Source organism: Lactuca serriola, chromosome 6 (genome assembly GCF_051521515.1).
Source record: "Lactuca serriola cultivar US96UC23 chromosome 6, Lser_US96UC23_V15, whole genome shotgun sequence".
Taxonomy (NCBI): Eukaryota; Viridiplantae; Streptophyta; class Magnoliopsida; order Asterales; family Asteraceae; genus Lactuca; species Lactuca serriola.
The window spans coordinates 189,453,020-189,470,778 of record NC_136413.1 but is presented as its reverse complement, the minus strand read 5'-3'; positions in this window follow the sequence as shown (position 1 = coordinate 189,470,778).

Sequence of the window (17,759 nt, the reverse complement as noted above, 5' to 3'; positions counted from 1 at the left end):
AAATGAAAGTGATAGTAGTCGTAAAACTGAGGATTTCGTGAACCGACACGACTCTACGTATCGTAAAATCTGTCTAAATATGATTTTTTTAGAATGTGAATTAGATGATGGGACCTTAATGAAATTCGTAAAGCTCATCGAGAGAATTTTTGGGATATAAAGTACGTGACATTGGGTATGAAGTATCTATTAAATGCTATGTGTGCTTAGTATCCGTGTGCTTGATATTTTTGGTATAATATGATATGATTATATTTATATAAATTACTTTACCATATTCGCTTTGGGTAGTGTAGGGTTTTGTTAAAAATAAATTAATGCATTTGGTAGTAAAAGGTTTTTGGGGAAATAAAATAATAGTGAGAAGTCACACATTGTATTACTGGGACCATTCATCTAATAAAGTATAGGTGACGACCACTGACTATTCTAGGTAGTCTGTTGGAACACTAGCAGGTTTGCCACCTGTAGGTGTTAATGATCATACTTTTCAAGGAAAAGGAAAGTTGTTTGTTTGGGTACTCTATCACCCGCAGGGTTGCCTTGTTGACACGTATTGCTACGGATTCCCCGTAGTGGTATTGTCTACTCACAAAGATCCTTTAGGGTAGGTCTCTTAAGATTAGCATTAGGGATTAGAGAGTAAAAATAATGGGAATGGGTAATCGGAAGTTATTTGTTTATTGTGAAAACTATATAATTACAATATTGTGGGTTTAAAACCTTATGTGCTCACCAGACTCCAAAGCCTAAGTCACTCAGTTTCTTTGTATCATAGGTAGTGGTACAAAGATACAATTCACTAAGAGATTTGAGGAGTTTAGGCCATGATTACAATATGTTAATGTAAGGCTTGCAATGATTACATTTATGCTTATGTTTTTTTTTTTATCAATTATGACATCTCAAATTTTAATAATCAATGAAGAACATTTTCTTCTGAAATATATTTTATGGAACAAATTCTGCAATTATATAGATCACTCTGATTTAAAATAAGCATAAATAAAAAAGTCTTTTTTGGACCGTGAAAATTAGGGATGTCACAGTTGGTATCAGAGCATTAGTTTAAGCAAACAATGAATTTTAGAAGATTTCTCTATTTAAACTTAGAATGTTAAGCAATGATTGTGAGGTGAGTGACAATTTTATTTTAGGCAGTATACCGAAATTGACACAAGCACTAAAATACTTTAGGGAATATGCATTAGTTGTTATTATGTGCTAAATGAATTATATTATAACATGTCTTAGGTTTCCTACCTATATTGTTATTATTTAAGAGGATCTATGGTCTATTTTCGATCTGAATCTGGGAAATTTTAAGTGTTTAGGACTCTAAAACATATAAAAAAAATATATTAGAACTGGCATATAATTTTTCAGAGTAATAATGAGGAATTATGCATCAAAACACACCTATAAACCCTCCATATCATAATAAACTCGATATGTTGAACTTCTTTTTGGTGTATAGAACGATATGACAATCCCGAGGAGCGGTAGAGTCATCAATAACAAAGGAGGTCCAACACCTCAAAATTCTGGAGTAGAAATTGCTCAGTTCCTGGTGGATGAAGTTCAATTGATGATGCAAAACATTCTAGATCAACAAAGGCATGATTTTATGGAAGTCCTAACCCAAGGGCTAGCTAACGCTAGGGGTGGAGTATCAGTGGTCAACAAACTGATATTCATGGAAAGAGTCAACAATGGATCGATTCCTCTCTTCAAATAATGGTTTAAGAAGGGAACGATGACTCAGAAAGTCATCAAGGATCACTCCCTCCTCCGAAAAACTCAAAGATCAAAGGAATAATGAGCCTAAAGGCTAGTGCAAGTATAAGGACTTAACAAATTGTAAGCCGTCGTTGTTTAGTGGGAAAAAGGATCTCGTAGGAATCCTGGATTGGATTTCAGAAATGGAGCTAGCCTTCATAACCTGCGGTTGTGTGGGAAAGTTGCAGAACACCTATGTTGTAAGAGAAATCAAGGGTGCAACTGTCTGTTGGTGGAATACATTGCAAAAAACTTTTAGTCTTAACAAGCCTTTGCAACTGACATAGGAAGAATTATTGACCCACTTCAAACACAAGTTCTGCTCAACAGAAAATATGTTGGAGTTAGAGAATCAACTTCAAACATTGAACAAGGGAGCATGTCTATTGATGAGTATACAAATTCTTTCACTGATAAATTGGAGTTTGCCCTACGTGTTGTTCTGTACGAAATAGAAAAGATTGATAGGTATTCCAAGGGACTTCAATGGGAGTACGTTGTGTCAGTTAAATAAGCACATAATTTCGAAGCATACATATGGACTGCAAGTTCTGTGGAAGACATGATAAAGATGAGATCCACTGACAAGAATGGAGTTGGCAGAAGAGGAAGAATGAAGGAATCACAAAACTCCAACAAGAAGAGAAAATTATCGAAATTTGACCCTCATAATAAAAGGTATAGGGATAAAAGTGAAACAAAGTGGTGTGAAAAGCTGCAAGCTAAATCATGTTGGACAATGCCCGGAATGAGTGACCTGCTACAGATGTGGTAAAATTGGACACCATGCTGGCAAATGTAGAGCTGACCAAAAGTTATGCTTCAAGTGTGGAGAATCCGGGTATTTCAAGGATGACTGCCCGAAGAAGAAAGGATATTCCAAATCAAATGCGCCAACGGCGAGGACATTATAGATAATCTTGGAAGCAAAAGAAGATGATGCCTATGGAAGGAAGCCACTTCTCCAAAGTTCAAGACATATAGTATTTATCCTATATAGATAGTAATAAGATGTGTAGCCCAATATAAGAGGCATGGAGTAAGAATAATTATGGTATAGTGTGCTTTGTAAGCAGGAAACTATACAAGGAATAATTTTTATAAGGAGTCTCGAGGTGGAATCATTGAGAAGATAATCACAGGAATAAAAAATCATAGTAGAATCTAAAGAAGTTTTTCTTTACGCATTATTATGTGTTAAGTTGTTTTGTGAATTTTATGTGAGGTGACATAGGAACTGCGAGAAAATTCTTGGGATAGGTATGAATATGTGTGGAAGGTAGTATAGGCCTATACTACCAAAAGCACATGATTCGTACTTGAACTAGGATGAGTCACAAGATTACTAAGGCACTAGTAATTGAATTTCTTTTGTTGTTGTCCATCGTTGTCAACGTTTCGGTAATGACTAAGAAGATGAATGTTATTTCGACCCTAGTGGTCACAACAAATCGAGTCTGACTAAGATAAAATCAAAGAAGTAAATTAATCGATTCAGAGAACCATTTTCAATGTGGTTTCCAACAATAGTTAAAAGATTAAAGAAAAAGATGATCAGAGTGACTGATAGAGGAAATATGGCAGTCGTAAAAGACTAAGCACCATGTAACTAGAAATGTTACCTACTCTGATATAATTATATAACATTAGAACATGAAATAAGATATCCTCCATGCCAGAATCTGACTAAAAGAGACATGAATCTAGCCAAAGCATAATGCAATAGAAGGTTATAAGGGTATGACCATTAGGTCTATTACGGTAGTAGGTGTAACATCCAGTTTTCAGGTATTTACATTTTTTGTCTTTATGTCGAGAATTGTTTCACTTTATCCTTTACACTGGACATACTTGAGGTATGTGTAGCTTACTTGATCGACACTTGGAATGAAGGAACTCTCCTAGTACGTTGGGCATGTATGTGGTACGTCGGGCGTACTAGCCTAGGCCTTAAACCCTAAATTTTAGGGTTTGTTCCCTCTTTAAACAAACTTATACCTCCCTTGGACCTTATAGAGACATCCTCCACTCCTTCCAAACCCTAATCTTGAGTCTTATCCTTGTGTATGAAGATTTTGAAGCTTTTGGTGATTTTGGTGCTTTCTTGTAGAAGAAGGCAATTGAAGAAGGCGGTGTTGCATGCAAGCTTGTGAATCAAGAAACTACCTCACTTTGTGCATCTTTTGAAGGTATAAAGTTTATACTTTATTAATGTTATTTCTCGATCTCTTTAGATGGGTATTTAAGAGCTTTTTGTCCCAAAGCTTGGACCTTTGTGAGTATCGGGTACTCTAAAGCATTTTGGATGTCCTTTTATATGTTTTAGAGTGCCTTGATACATAAAAATGGTTTCTTGATCGTTTTCTTTGGCTCATGCATGAGTGCAGTGACTTTTAAAGTGTTGTAAAAGTTAGGGTTTTCTGTTTTGTGGCCTATCTAGCCATTAAAAGGTTTTAAGTCAATGACATTATAGGTTAAGACATTTTATAATAGTCAGATATGAAGTTTGAATAAGTGACTTAAAGGATTAAGATATAAAAGTTGGGGTTTGGGGACCAGTCAAAGTACGTTGGATGTACTCCTGGCTACGCTCTGCGTAGGCAGGCCCGTCCCCGATTTTGCTGGTTCGAGCAGTATGCCCTACGTACAGACCGAAAGGGTTCACTCTGTTGACTTTTGATTTTTTGGTCAAACATGGAGTGCCTTGGACATAAGAGGGGGAAATTGGTCTTTTTCCTCAATTGGGATTTAGTTGAGGAGCTTGGACTTGTGAATTGGATTATTGACCTTAATTATTAATTAGGGTTAATTATTGTGTTTATTAGGCAGAGCCTAGTTCTAGCAGTTCAGGTGTGGGATTGTAACATCCGGATTTTCAGGGACATTATTGTGTATGTTAATCTTGAGATTTAAGGAGGGAGTCGACGAGTTGAGGGACCAACTCTCCGAGTCGAGTCGAGTTGCTCACGTGGATTTAATGAATGGACTCGATGAGTCAGAGGAGGGACTCGTTGAGTAGGTTCTGGGTAGAGAAACCCTAATTTACTAGGTTTGGGACCTATTTAAAGGTATTTATAGCCTCATTTGCGGCTACCTTCCCCTGAGAGCAAATCCTAATTTCTTTTGGAGCTAGAGAGTGAGAGAGAAGCTCATATTGTGATTCTTGGTGCATTTCTATGAAGAAGGATGAAGAGCTTCATGATGGGGGACAAAGGAAGGCAGTGGATCTGTGCTATTGAGTGTTTCAGCTGCTAAGAGAAGGTAAACAGTCCTCATCTTGTTTATTCCTTGTACTAGATCTCATTTTGGGAGTTTTAGGGCTTTGCCTCCATTCTTTTGAATCTATGAGTCAAATGAGACCTGGTTGTGGTTGGAAACCTCAGATTTGGACCTCCTAAGGTCCTTAGAGTCTAGATGTCTCAGCTTTAGTTGTCCAAATGAGGGTTTATGAGCAAAAACCTTCAACATATGTGATAGAGACCTTGGAGGGGTAAAATGGTCTTTTACCCAATTTAAAGAGTTAGAAAGAGAAAGAACTGCCTTTGATTATCTGAGTCGTGAAAAGAGTATTAATAAGAGAAATTCATCCTTTGTGTTAGGAGGAGGCTAGTTCGAGATCCGAGTGCGAGGTTATTTGCTCACCTGCTAGCTGAGGTGAGTCTTCTCACTATACATTACCTAGACTGGTATATATGTGTAGACCGGAGGGTCTTGTGTGCTATGTGTATGTATGAGATTATGTGCAATGTGATATATGTATGCTATGTGATTGTATAGACCGGACCGTAGGGTCCAATGATATAGACCGGACCGAAGGGTCCAACGAGCTACGACCGGACCAGAGGGTCCAACGAGCTACGACACTGGAGGATCCCGCTGAGACACATCGACCGGAGGGTCGTGTTGTAGCCTCGAGTGGCGTATGTGTTGTATGTGGTATTTTGGGGAACTCACTAAGCATTTATGCTTATAGTTGTTGTGTTATGTGTTTCAGGTAGTAGCAAGGACTGTGGGAAGGCGCCGCCATGATCCGTACACACTGAGAGGATTTATGTATTTGAGATCTTTTGAGATTTTGGGATTTGTTTTGTTACGATGACACTGGAGACAGTTTGTTTGATATTGTTTTGACGATTGAAAGTATGATTTAAAAATGAAAAATTGTTTTGAAAATTTATGTCGTTACAAGTTGGTATCAGAGTCTTGGTTTGAGGGATTCGGATGCACCTTCAGGCGTATCTGAACTCAAACTGAGGATTTGAGCAAAATTTTCAAAAAAGAAACAATTTTTCTTAAAGAGTAAAAGATTTTGAGAAAATCAGAACGGAGCAGTGTGTACGATCAGCCAGCGCCCGAACAGTGATTTCCCTAAATACCCTTACATTATGAGTTATGAGATATGATATGATATGTTATGCATGCTAGAGTAGGCTAGGCATTCATATTAGGACTAGAATGGCCTGATTGTGATGCCTTAGCCTAGGAGATTACTGCTGCTATGAGATGCTTCGAGAGTGAGTAGGTAGCAGTGAGGAGATTATGAAAAGTTTACCGAAGGGTAGCCTATGCTTAGCGAGATGTAGAGTGCTTGGGATCTTGGATCCTAGGAGGAGGACTTGGAGTGAATGTTGATGCGATGTAGAAGGTAGTATTGGGCCTATACTACTGAAAACAACGGCTCAGTGCACAGTCTAAGTAAGAATCCTTAGGGTACTAAGGAACAAGTAGGATGAGTTATCAAGTGCGAGTACACTCGAGTGAGTCTCTGATATTTTTATGTTGTATTTCGGAGACATCATGGTTGAGACACGCCAAAAACCAGAGACCAGTGACGTGAGTGACGAGGAGCTTCGTCAGATGATCCACGGCGAGGGGGGCTGCGGCTATCTGCACAGAGATACCGGGGATGTTTGGGTCTATCAAGACCACTTTGATTGAGATGTTTGACAAGAGATACGCAGCAGTTACTGAGGTTGTCGCTGTTGCAGCTACTGCAGCTGTGGCTGCTGCTAGACCTCAGGGGGGTGACTTGATGCTGTTCCGGGAGTTCAGCAGCACGAATCCATCGAAGTTTGATGGTACAAAGGATCCGATTGCTGCGATAAGATGGATTTCTGATATCGAGGGATACTTCTACACCTGTTCGTGTCCGGGGCATCTGAAGGTTCGGTTTGCACTGAACCAGTTTCGCTTGGGGGCGAAGGACTAGTCGAAGTTCGTGGCGGCGAACTTCACTCTTGCAGAGATTTCGTAGGTGACCTGGGTGAGGTTCACCACCATGTTCAGAGACGAGTATGTTCCCCCGTTGGAGTAGGAACGATTGGCACATGAGTTCTTGTCCCTTAAGCAGGGGACGAAGTTCATGATTGTGATTACACGTATGTTTCACGAGAGGGCGTTGTTTTGCCATGAGCACGTGTCATCTGAGCAGGCACGCATGAGCCGGTATTTGAGCATTGAGAAGTGATGTCATGATTCGAGTAGCATGATAAGTAGCATATTGAGAAGTGATGCCATGGGTCGAGTCCCATGAGCTCTAGCAAGACGAGTGTTGATGTCATGGATAGAGTGCCATGATTTGAGGTGGATTGAGAAGAGGGAACATGGTCCGAGTACCATGATTCATAGAAGATTAAGAGGAGATAACATGGTACAGGTACCATGATGCATAGCAGATCGAGAGGTGACCAGATGGTTTGAGTATCATGACATGTGGCGGTTAGCGTTTCCGGTTTTTACCAGTTATTCCATGGGGATTGTTAAGACTGAGATCGATATGAATGAGTGTGGGGCTAGAAGGCCATGATGAACAAGTTTTAGTGGAGCATCCCTTGAAAGGGGAAATAGAGTGAGCTCTGACGGATTGTGGGTGATATGCTAGTTGGAGTCGCAAGACTCAGGGATGAGTAGGGATGGTGCGTTATGGGAGAATACGGTCTGGGCTGGGCGACCGACCGATAGTGGAGAGGTCATTTTCTGTGATCTGAGTGGTGTTATATCCGTTTCCTGTAGGAGACATAAGAGGTGTTAAGATTTCGATTTTCGAGTTTGGGGGTGATCCGTGTGGGATTGCACGGATGGTGATCTTCAAATAGAGTAAGTGACAGTAAGTCTGCCGCAAGGTAAAGATATAGTTTGAACAGTTCGTCAGTGGGGACTGAGATGGTCAAGGAGCAGGAGACACCCTAATTGAGTATAGTAGGGCATGTGTTAACTGCAACGTCGGACGATCAAGAGGAGTATATCAGGGCCGTGGCCCTTATTGTCTTTGATAGGTATTAAGAGTGGAAATATGGTTTCTGCTCTTATGATTAAGTGACTTGATGGAACGTTAGTTGAGGAGTTGATGATAAGGAGTACGGTAGATCATTACTTCCAAACTAAGAGTCAGGGTTAATACTGGACAGTTGAGAGGTCCGGTGATGGAAGGGTGTGAGATTCTGAATGATTAAAGGCGGTCATGGTAGGAAGTTCTGAGGATTTCATCTGAGTTTTGGAGCAATTGGAGTTGCTCGATCTCTATCAAGAGATCATCGAGCGTTGCATAGCACCCTCCAAGAGTAGGCGCGATGTTACTAGTGGAAACAGTTGGTGGGATAGATTGTTGGCAAATCAATTGGTGATGGTTCGGACCCTGAGTGGGGGTGGACCGGGTACTTTTGAGGAGATCCGAGATTTGTTCAAGAGCGGTTAGAGAACTGGATAGAGAGGCATGTGGTGCGGATTCCTGAGTCCAGGGTTATTAGCGGTCAAGGAGAGGTGCAGAGCGAGATAGTGCATGTGGTGCATGTTTGAGAAAGGAGGAGTGTCTCCACGACAAATGTCCGTTGGTCGGAGACCTTGTGGTGGTTAGAAATCCTTCAAGGTTAAAATGGCGAATTCGAGGTGGTTGGCTTGTGAGGTTTGTTCGACGGTTGAAAATTGTTGGTTCAGAGTATGGGCTATTATATGCAGTATGGGAAGGGAAAAAGTTGATTGGGCAACCAACTTCAGGGTCGTTATGAGTATTCTTGCGTGAGTTTTGGGCAATAGAGGAGGAAGATTCGGATTGTCATCTTCGTGTTCTGAGTCGTTGACAATTTCTCCGTGTTTTAATTTGGGAGATGGAGTATTCCGGGGTTACAAGTGGCACGAGAGAAAGACCGGTTGCGAGATTCTGAGGAAGCAATGCGGTATCTGAGTATGATGCCATGGGTATGAGATCAGTGATAGAGTCCAGACACTATGAGGCGTTGAGATGGTATTCCGGGGTATCCGAGTTTAATATCCTAAATCTCGGATTATTTTGATTTTTGAGTTTGAGATGACGAGTGGTCTATCAAGTGTCTATGGTTCCGGTGGGGGCTGTGACAACCCGATATTTCAACTCTATGTAATGACCTAAAAAGTCAAGTATTGTAACCACTTTTGATATAATGAAATTAACTTCGAAAATAAAATGTCCAAAAAGTCTCTAATGAATTACCTACTATGTTAGATGACATTAAACCGTGATCGTACATAAAAAGAACGCCCAAATCCGACTTCGTATATTGAAGTTATGATTTTTCCAAGTTCGGCTTAGCGACAGACAGCTAAAAACTCGAATCGGAGATCGAGCGACTTTTGGCCGGAATGACCTAAACGAGAATCGAAGGTCTCGACAATGGTATTTCAACGGTAAAAAGTCTGGCAAAAACAGACGTCAGATAAAGAAGTTATCAATTTCTAACGAAATTTTCTGACCGCGACCTTTTAAAAATAAATAATAAAAATAATTTCAAAATTTGCCAACGGAATCTAAACGAAAGTTGTAGAGCGTAGTCTCACCTATGCGTGGATATAAAGAACGTCGAAAACGGAGTTCGTATGAAGAAGATATGAATTTTAGAAGTTTATTAAATAAATAAAATATAAATTTTATTATTTAAATCTCGTCATTATCCGAAGGAGGAGTCACCAAGTCGATCCGAGTTACGCCCAGCATACTCGAGGCCTATGCGAGGATATGCCCCGTCCCATCCGAACTCCGAGGCAGTCGAGGATCCGGTCACGCGTGACGCACGAGTACGCCCAGCGTACCGAGGCGGTTCCCACACCCTATAAAAGGGATGCGAGGGTTCCGAAAAAATGGCTCATTTTTCTCTCAACTTTCTTCCGTTTTGCCTCGTTTTCCATGCAAGTGACATCCCGAAGTCCCGGTTACCTTGATCAAGTCCCGAAGGTCATTTGTGCTCCCGAGATTCTCGAGAATCCCGAGAATATCCGCTTTCTCGAATCGAAATTCTGCTCGGTTTTCATCTTGCCTTTTCCGATCTTTCAAGTGAGTTCATACCCCTATAATCCACACTTTTAAATGTTTTATAAATGTTTTTATATGCTTTTAAGGGGGGGGGGGAATACAAGTAAAACACACGATTATTATCGTGTGTTATATAAAGTTTCATTATACACTTTTTATGAACGAAATCATATGTGATTTATAATTACTATAAGGAAACTTTCATATGCAAAATGTATCACAATAACATCATATCTTTTGAAATGAAAAATGTTGTTATAGATGTATAAATCAAACACTCTGCTTATACTGTATGTATATGTGTCTATGTTAGACACTATAAAAATTATACTTTTCATAACAAGTGAGCATTCTACTAGAGATTACTATACAAACGAGACACACTTAAAGAAAACTATAATAGGTATAGTTTTACGAGAACATTACTAATTTTTACATACTAGAAACACTATTTTCAAGAAGTCACTTTCACATACAAGAACAAACGAACATTTTACACGTAAATCAGTTTTTATGCTAAGTTTTGTGAGACATTAACTTCACGTACGTTCGAGTACACATTTCAAGTCCTGTATTATATACCAAAATCCCTTGGAGGGGAAGCATGGTGTTTGTGTATAGATCTATACGGGCTTGACAACCCTGCGCCCTGACTGTTAGCTACAGTACACCATTTGGGGTGACAAACGTCAGAACATTCAAACGCCTGAAGAACGTTGTGTATAGGCATTCCTAGTCAATAGAATGGTTATAAAAACTCACATGGGGTATAAAATACATAGATTTGTGGGGTTTTTCAGACATATTGGAAATATTATACGTACATACATTTTCTAGAAACAAACATTGGTCTTGTTAGAAGGCTACTTTTATGCTAGTAGAAAATATGGGATTTTCTAGAAACAAACAAACAAAAACAAAACATTTCATTTCATACAAACATTGTCATTTAATACTTATGAAACTCACCAGCTTAAATGCTGATCTACTCTTTCAAAACTACTTGTATGTCCCAGGGATTCAGTAATTACAGGTAACAAACAGCTTTTGAAGAAGGGACGCTGCGACGCTAGTTTTAATTTCATATTTTGGCATCATATTGTAATTGGCTTTGAACATGTACCTTTTAACAATGTAAACTTTCAATTATATATATGATGGTTGTATTGCTTTCTTTACTATGTATTCATTTGTTACGCTACCACATGAAGTCATCCGCCCCCAAACATTTCCGCCGTTCCGGTTTGGGGGTGTGACAGGGGCCCTTTAGGTAATTGACATCAAATGGATTTATTTGAGAACGTGAATTGCAGCGAGAAAAAGAGGTTTTGTCATGACAGTGGTCGTCCGAAGTAGCGAAGCAAATCCTGGATGGGTGTGTGTATATCTATCTATGTTGGGCCACATAACATGAGTTAATGATCGCAGTGTGATGTCAACCTGAGGGTGAGATTGTGAAATGGTAAAAGTAAGTGTGGTAAGACTATGGGGAGCTGCAGTTTCAATGATTTAGTGAGAGGTTGTGGTGATGCTACGGGGAGCCGTAGTACTCACTATTCAGTGAGAGTTTGTGGTGATGCTACGGGGAGTCGTAGTACTCACTATTCAGTGAGAGGTTGTGGTGATGCTATAGGGAGCCGTAGTACTCACTATTCAGTGAGAGGTCGTTGTAATACTGCGGGGATCCGTAGTACCCACTAGTCAGCGAGAGAATGTTGTGATGAAGTGCTCTATGATAAAAGCTTGACGCATAAGAGTTTTAGGCTTGGGTAGTCCTAATATTTGAATTTGTGGAAGCCTAGGGTCGAACCAGGGGCGATACTGGGGTTTCCATGTTTGTCGGAAGTTGTTATATTCTAAATTGAGTAGTGATTTTTGTGGCCAAAGGGGAGTGGATCAGTGAGGTTCGCACTAGTTACGGGTCATGAGTCATGAGTTGAGTGGTTCAAGCTCTGGGTCAGATCAAACTCTCGAGTTTGAGTTTGGCTCCGGTAGTGCGTTGAGTAGGCAGAGTGAGATTCCGGATCCAGAGATGAATTTTATTTGGATGGGAGTATTGCTCCTATCTGGTGCCTTGGACCAGAGTGGGTCAATTTGTTGGTGTGAGAAAAAATACGAAACGCATGGAGATAATGAGTAGTAGACGACAGAGATCGAGGGTGAAGCAAATTCCGTATTCGCTTGAGGAAAAGCAAACTTCATGACTTGAGTGTCACACTGGGCCGAGATAGCTAGTGTGGGAAGGAAGTCAGTGTGACATGTTGAGGTGTGCAATGGGTAACCCTTGGAGGTTCAACTGGTAGGTCGTGAGATGACCTGGTGCTCAGTGTTGAAATGGATTTGGAGAAGTGCGATGGGGTTTGATTGCAGTTCGGTGGATGAGTCCCTGTTGTGATGTAATCCTTCCATTCCTTGGTATATGAACTGGATTGATATTCTTGTTTGGGACAAGTGATCGGTAGCCAGTTTTGGGCATGGACTTGTTTTATCGGTCCCTACTAGAGAATCAGAGGGGCAGTGAGATGTAGGGGTTTGTTATTCAAGGAGCCAATAACTTGGTGACATTTGAAGATGGTGGTCTGGCTGGGTGTTAGGCTACTAGAGTTCCAGATTCTTGAGAGTTAGGAGGAGCAGCATAGTGGCAGATGGGTCTGTCCACGTTCCAGGGAGGAGTTCGTGTTTGGATTCAGGTGTCCAGAAAGGAAAAGAATTGTGTGGTATGAGACCCCCTTTCGATGGAGCTGTTTGGTTACTGGATTAGATCTATATGTGGTGAAGGAGAGATTTCGAGGGCGAAATCTAATTCAAGTGGGGGAGAATTTTAACATCCGTATTTTTAGGGACATTATTGTGTATGTTAATCTTGAGATTTAAGGAGGGACTCGAAGAGTTGAGGGACCAACTCGCTGAGTCAAGTCGAATTGCTCACGTGGATTTAATGAATGGACTCGACGAGTTAGAGGAGGGACTCGCCGAGTAGGTGCTGGGTAGAGAAACACTAATTTCCTGGGTTTGGGACCTATTTAAAGGCATTTATAGCCTCATTTGCGGCTACCTTCCCCTGAGAGCAAACCCTATTTTCTTTTGGAGCTAGAGAGTGAGAGAGAAGCTCATATTGTGATTCTTGGTTCATTTCTATGAAGAAGGATGAAGAGCTTCATGGTGGGGCACAAAGGAAGGCAGTGGATCTGTGGCATTTAGTGTTTCAGATGCTAAGAGAAGGTAAAAAGTCCTCATCTTGTTTATTCCTTGTACTAGATCTCCTTTTGGGAGTTTTAGGGCTTTGCCTCCATTCTTTTGAATCTATGAGTCGAATGAGACCTGGGTGTGGTTGGAAACCTCAGATTTGGACCTCCTAAGGTCGTTAGAGTCTAGATGTCTCAACTTTAGTGGTCCAAATGAGGGTTGATGAGCAAAAACCTTCATAAAGAGCATGTATTGGCATTTTGAAGTAATAGCATCATGTATGAATGTAAAGATCGAAGCTTTACGTAATTATTGAGCCTTGGGATGATAGATCTATAGTTTAAAGTGATAGACCTGGTTGAAATCGTCTGAATGAGAAATCAGATAAAAGGGACTCTTCGAGTCCATGTCCTGACTCGACGAGTCGGTGGGGTTTTGTCCTGATGGATTGATTGTGGGAGAACTCGGCGAGTTGGGGGTCAACTCGACCAGTTGAGCTGGACTTTTGAGAGTTCGGAGGATACGAGGGGACTCGACGAGTCGGGTCAAACTTGGACCGTTGACTCAAGTTTGACTTTTGTTGACTGTGGGGTTTGGGTCAACATATGTGATAGAGACCTTGGAGGGGTAAAATGGTCTTTTACCCACTTTAAAGAGTTAGAAAGAGAAAGAACCGCCTTCGATTATCTGAGTCGTGAAAAGAGTATTAATAAGAGAAATTCATCCTTTGTGTTAGGAGGAGGCTAGTTCGAGATTCGAGCGCGAGGTTATTTGCTCACCTGCTAGCTGAGGTGAGTCTTCTCAATATACATTGCCTAGACTGGTATATATGTGTAGACCGGAGGGTCTTGTGTGCTATGTGTATGTATGAGATTATGTGCAATGTGATATCTGTATGCTATGTGATTGTATAGACCAGACCAGAGGGTCCAACAATATAGACCGGACAGAAGGGTCCAACGAGGTATGACCGGACCAGAGGGTCCAACGAGCTTCGGGAATGGAGGGTCCCATTGAGACACATCGACCGGAGGGTCGTACTGTAGCCTCGAGTGGCGTATGTGTTGTATGTGGTATTTTGGGGAACTCACTGAGCATTTATGCTTACAGTTGTTGTGTTATGTGTTTCAAGTACTAGCGAGGACCGTGGGAAGGCGCCGCCATGATCCATACACACTGAGAGGATTTATGTATTTGAGATCTTTTGAGATTTTGTGATTTCTTTTGTTATGATGACACTGGATACAATTTGTTTGATATTGTTTTGACGATTGAAAGTATTATTTAAAAATGAAAAATTGTTTTGAAAATTTACGTCGTTATAGGGATCTATTTGGAATTTGAGCAAGGTGAGTCTCCTCACTCATTCTTACCTGTGTGGTAGAATAGTTGTATATATTTACATGTGATGACCAGCTGGGTCTAAGTGCTATTACTGTGTATGTGTTGTTTATATGTGTTGAGACTTTGGGTAGTCTCCAAGGTTAATGATAACCCATAGGGCGTGCTGTTTTCCAACTGAGACTTCTGGTAGTCTTCAGGGTTGCTGTTAACCCATAGTTGTTTATTTGTGTTATGTTGTATATGGTATTTGGGGGAAGTCACTAAACTTTGTGCCTACAATTTTTGATTATGTGTTTCAGGTACTCTTGAGGATCGCAGGAAAGTGAAGGTCTGATTGTACACACTCGTTGGGTGATTTTGTTACTAGACATTATGTGGCACTCTGATATTTGTAGAGATAATTTATACTTGATACTTATGATTTTTTTGATGGTTTGGTTTATGAACAATACTTTGGCAAAATTAAAAATGAAAATGTTGGTTTGAAATTTAAGGTGTTACAGTGGGAGTAAAGACCTTATCTTGAACGACTATTACTTAGGATAGAAAAGTTACTCGTGCGATCATCATCCATCAATATTTTGCTGATGATTTTGGGACGTAATCATCCTAAGGGGGGTAATTGTAACGTCTGCAGATTCGGGATAGTGAATTAAAATAGAATAAACTATAAAAATGACATTTTATAGAAGATTATTTAGGATAAAAGATATTAACCAAATTTATAGTATATGTGATAAGGATTCCGTACATATAAAGAAATCTGAAATCTAACTTCGTATGAAGAAGTTATGCGTCTTCGAAGTTTCGCGATTAACTGACACGACTTTGTGTATCGTAAATGTGGATTTTTGATAGATTGCTTATTAGCCTAAGTAATCCAAACGAAATTCGTATTAGTCATAAAATCGAGAACGAGAATATAGGGAACATCCAAATTTGACTTCGTGAGAGGAAGTTATGATTTTTCAATGTTTCAGCGCAGTAGTGTGGACACAAAAATCGAAATTTTAATCGGTTGATTATTAGCTGAAACAATCTAAACAAAAATTGAAGATCTCATAAATATGAACCCGTCAATATAAAGACAGTAAAAAACGAAGTTCGTATGAAGGAGTTATGAGTTTTACACGGACTTTAATAGTCTAAACCGATCTAGATATGGATGTTTGTTAGAGTGGGAATTAGTTGATGGGAACTTAATGAAAGTTGTAGGACTCGTCTATAGAATTCCACCTGGTGGCGCCACCTCTATCATATGCAAAAGTTAATTCCATTCGAAGATCTGCGAGAAACTTCCTCGGCTGATGACGTAGTACCACCTAGTGGCGCCATGTGACATGGTGGGCCGTCCATCTCTCTCAAGACAAAGCGACGTGGAACCATGAAAATTTGACATGTAGCACCACGATTTGATGACACGTAGCGTCTTCTAGAAGAAACGGATGTGGGGGAATGTTGAGGCGACATGTGGCAAACAACCAGAGGGTCCAGTAAGTCAAGAGGGCACGCCACACGCCCTTGGGGCTATAAACAACAAGGCCACTGACATGCTCATCCATGTACTTACCAACCTTTACTCTCAATGTGCATAACACAACATAAGATGATCATTCATGTAATAATCAGCCAATCCCAATAAAACTCTGAATCTCAGATGAATACCTCAGAAATTCCCATAATATTACAGTCTCAAACTTAGCTAAGACAACCAAAATTCCACTTAAATGACGAGGTACCCCGAGAAATGAAGCCTGGATCAGAAACTTCTTGTTGCTAACTTATGACAAGTACCCCTTTGCATCCTTCCTTCACTTGTCGCCCCATCCTCGGCTCCCTAAGCTCGCTAAGCGAATGACAAAATCTTGAATTCCCTGATCTGCCGGCGGTGTTAGGTGCACCGGCTCTCTATTTTCCTCTTCCGGACTTCTCGTCCGATCCTTGGAATCCAACTCTCGACCTAGTATGTTATAACTTTTTCATACAAATCACGACGTGTGTCTACAAGAATAAAAAATCATGAATATATACAACGAACGATCCTTGATAATTAAAGCAACCCACGAACCTTCGTGTCCTCGAGATCACATTAGTTATCTGATTGTGCATTCCACACATCCAAACTCATTTTAAAGTTGTGTATTTAATTAAAAATATTGTTATAGTATAACTAATACATATTTATACAGAACATTATGGTTTGAATGTAAACATTGTTTTATTTATACGAAACAAAATATGGTTTTTAAAGGAAATAAATATATTTATATGGTTTCAAATGTAACACTCAATAAATAAATAAATAAACATAAAAAAAAAATATTTGTTGCAAATAGAAAATGGTTAACAGTGAACAAAATTGAAAAAATGATGTTCCATTTGGAACAAAAATAATTGAATGTCAAAATTGAAAACAAACAAATTAAAGGTTAGTATCAAAACTGAATATATATATATATATATATATATATATATATATATATATATATATATATATATATATATATATATATATATATTAATTTTGACACGTCAGCATACCACGTTATCATGTCACGTCAGCAGATAACCGGATTGACCGGTCAAGTGGTCAGAATTCTAATAAATTCGAAACGTAGTTCCTAATTTGAAACAAAAAATAATGTTGTGTCAAATTTAAATTTTGGTGTAAACTTAATGATTTTTATAATATTTACGCCTCACACAATGAAAAACTTTTACATTAATTTTTTTTTTAACTAAAGCCCTAAAAAGTTCATTTTAACAGCTTTTTCCAGTTAGCATAAAAAGTTATACCAATATTCATAATTTTCATGTTCTAAATAGTTATATTTATATCAATGTAACAAACGGATCCTTTTGATTAAAAAAAGCACTTTTGTTATAATATGAGTATATTATTTCGATAGATAGATTTACAGATATATAAAATTGCCAACATTATTATGAGTATCTTATTTATAAATTTATAGTTAACAAAGAAATTCTACTAAATTATGAATTAGAAGAATGATAACGTGGACAGAAAAAAGTGTACCCACTTCACAACATTTTATTGTTTTATCTCATTTTCTTAAGTGGGTTATATACTTTGACAGTCGATCAAATTAAAGAAATATGGGATCTCACTGATTATATTTTATTATAAAGTTTGTGTAAAAAATTAGTT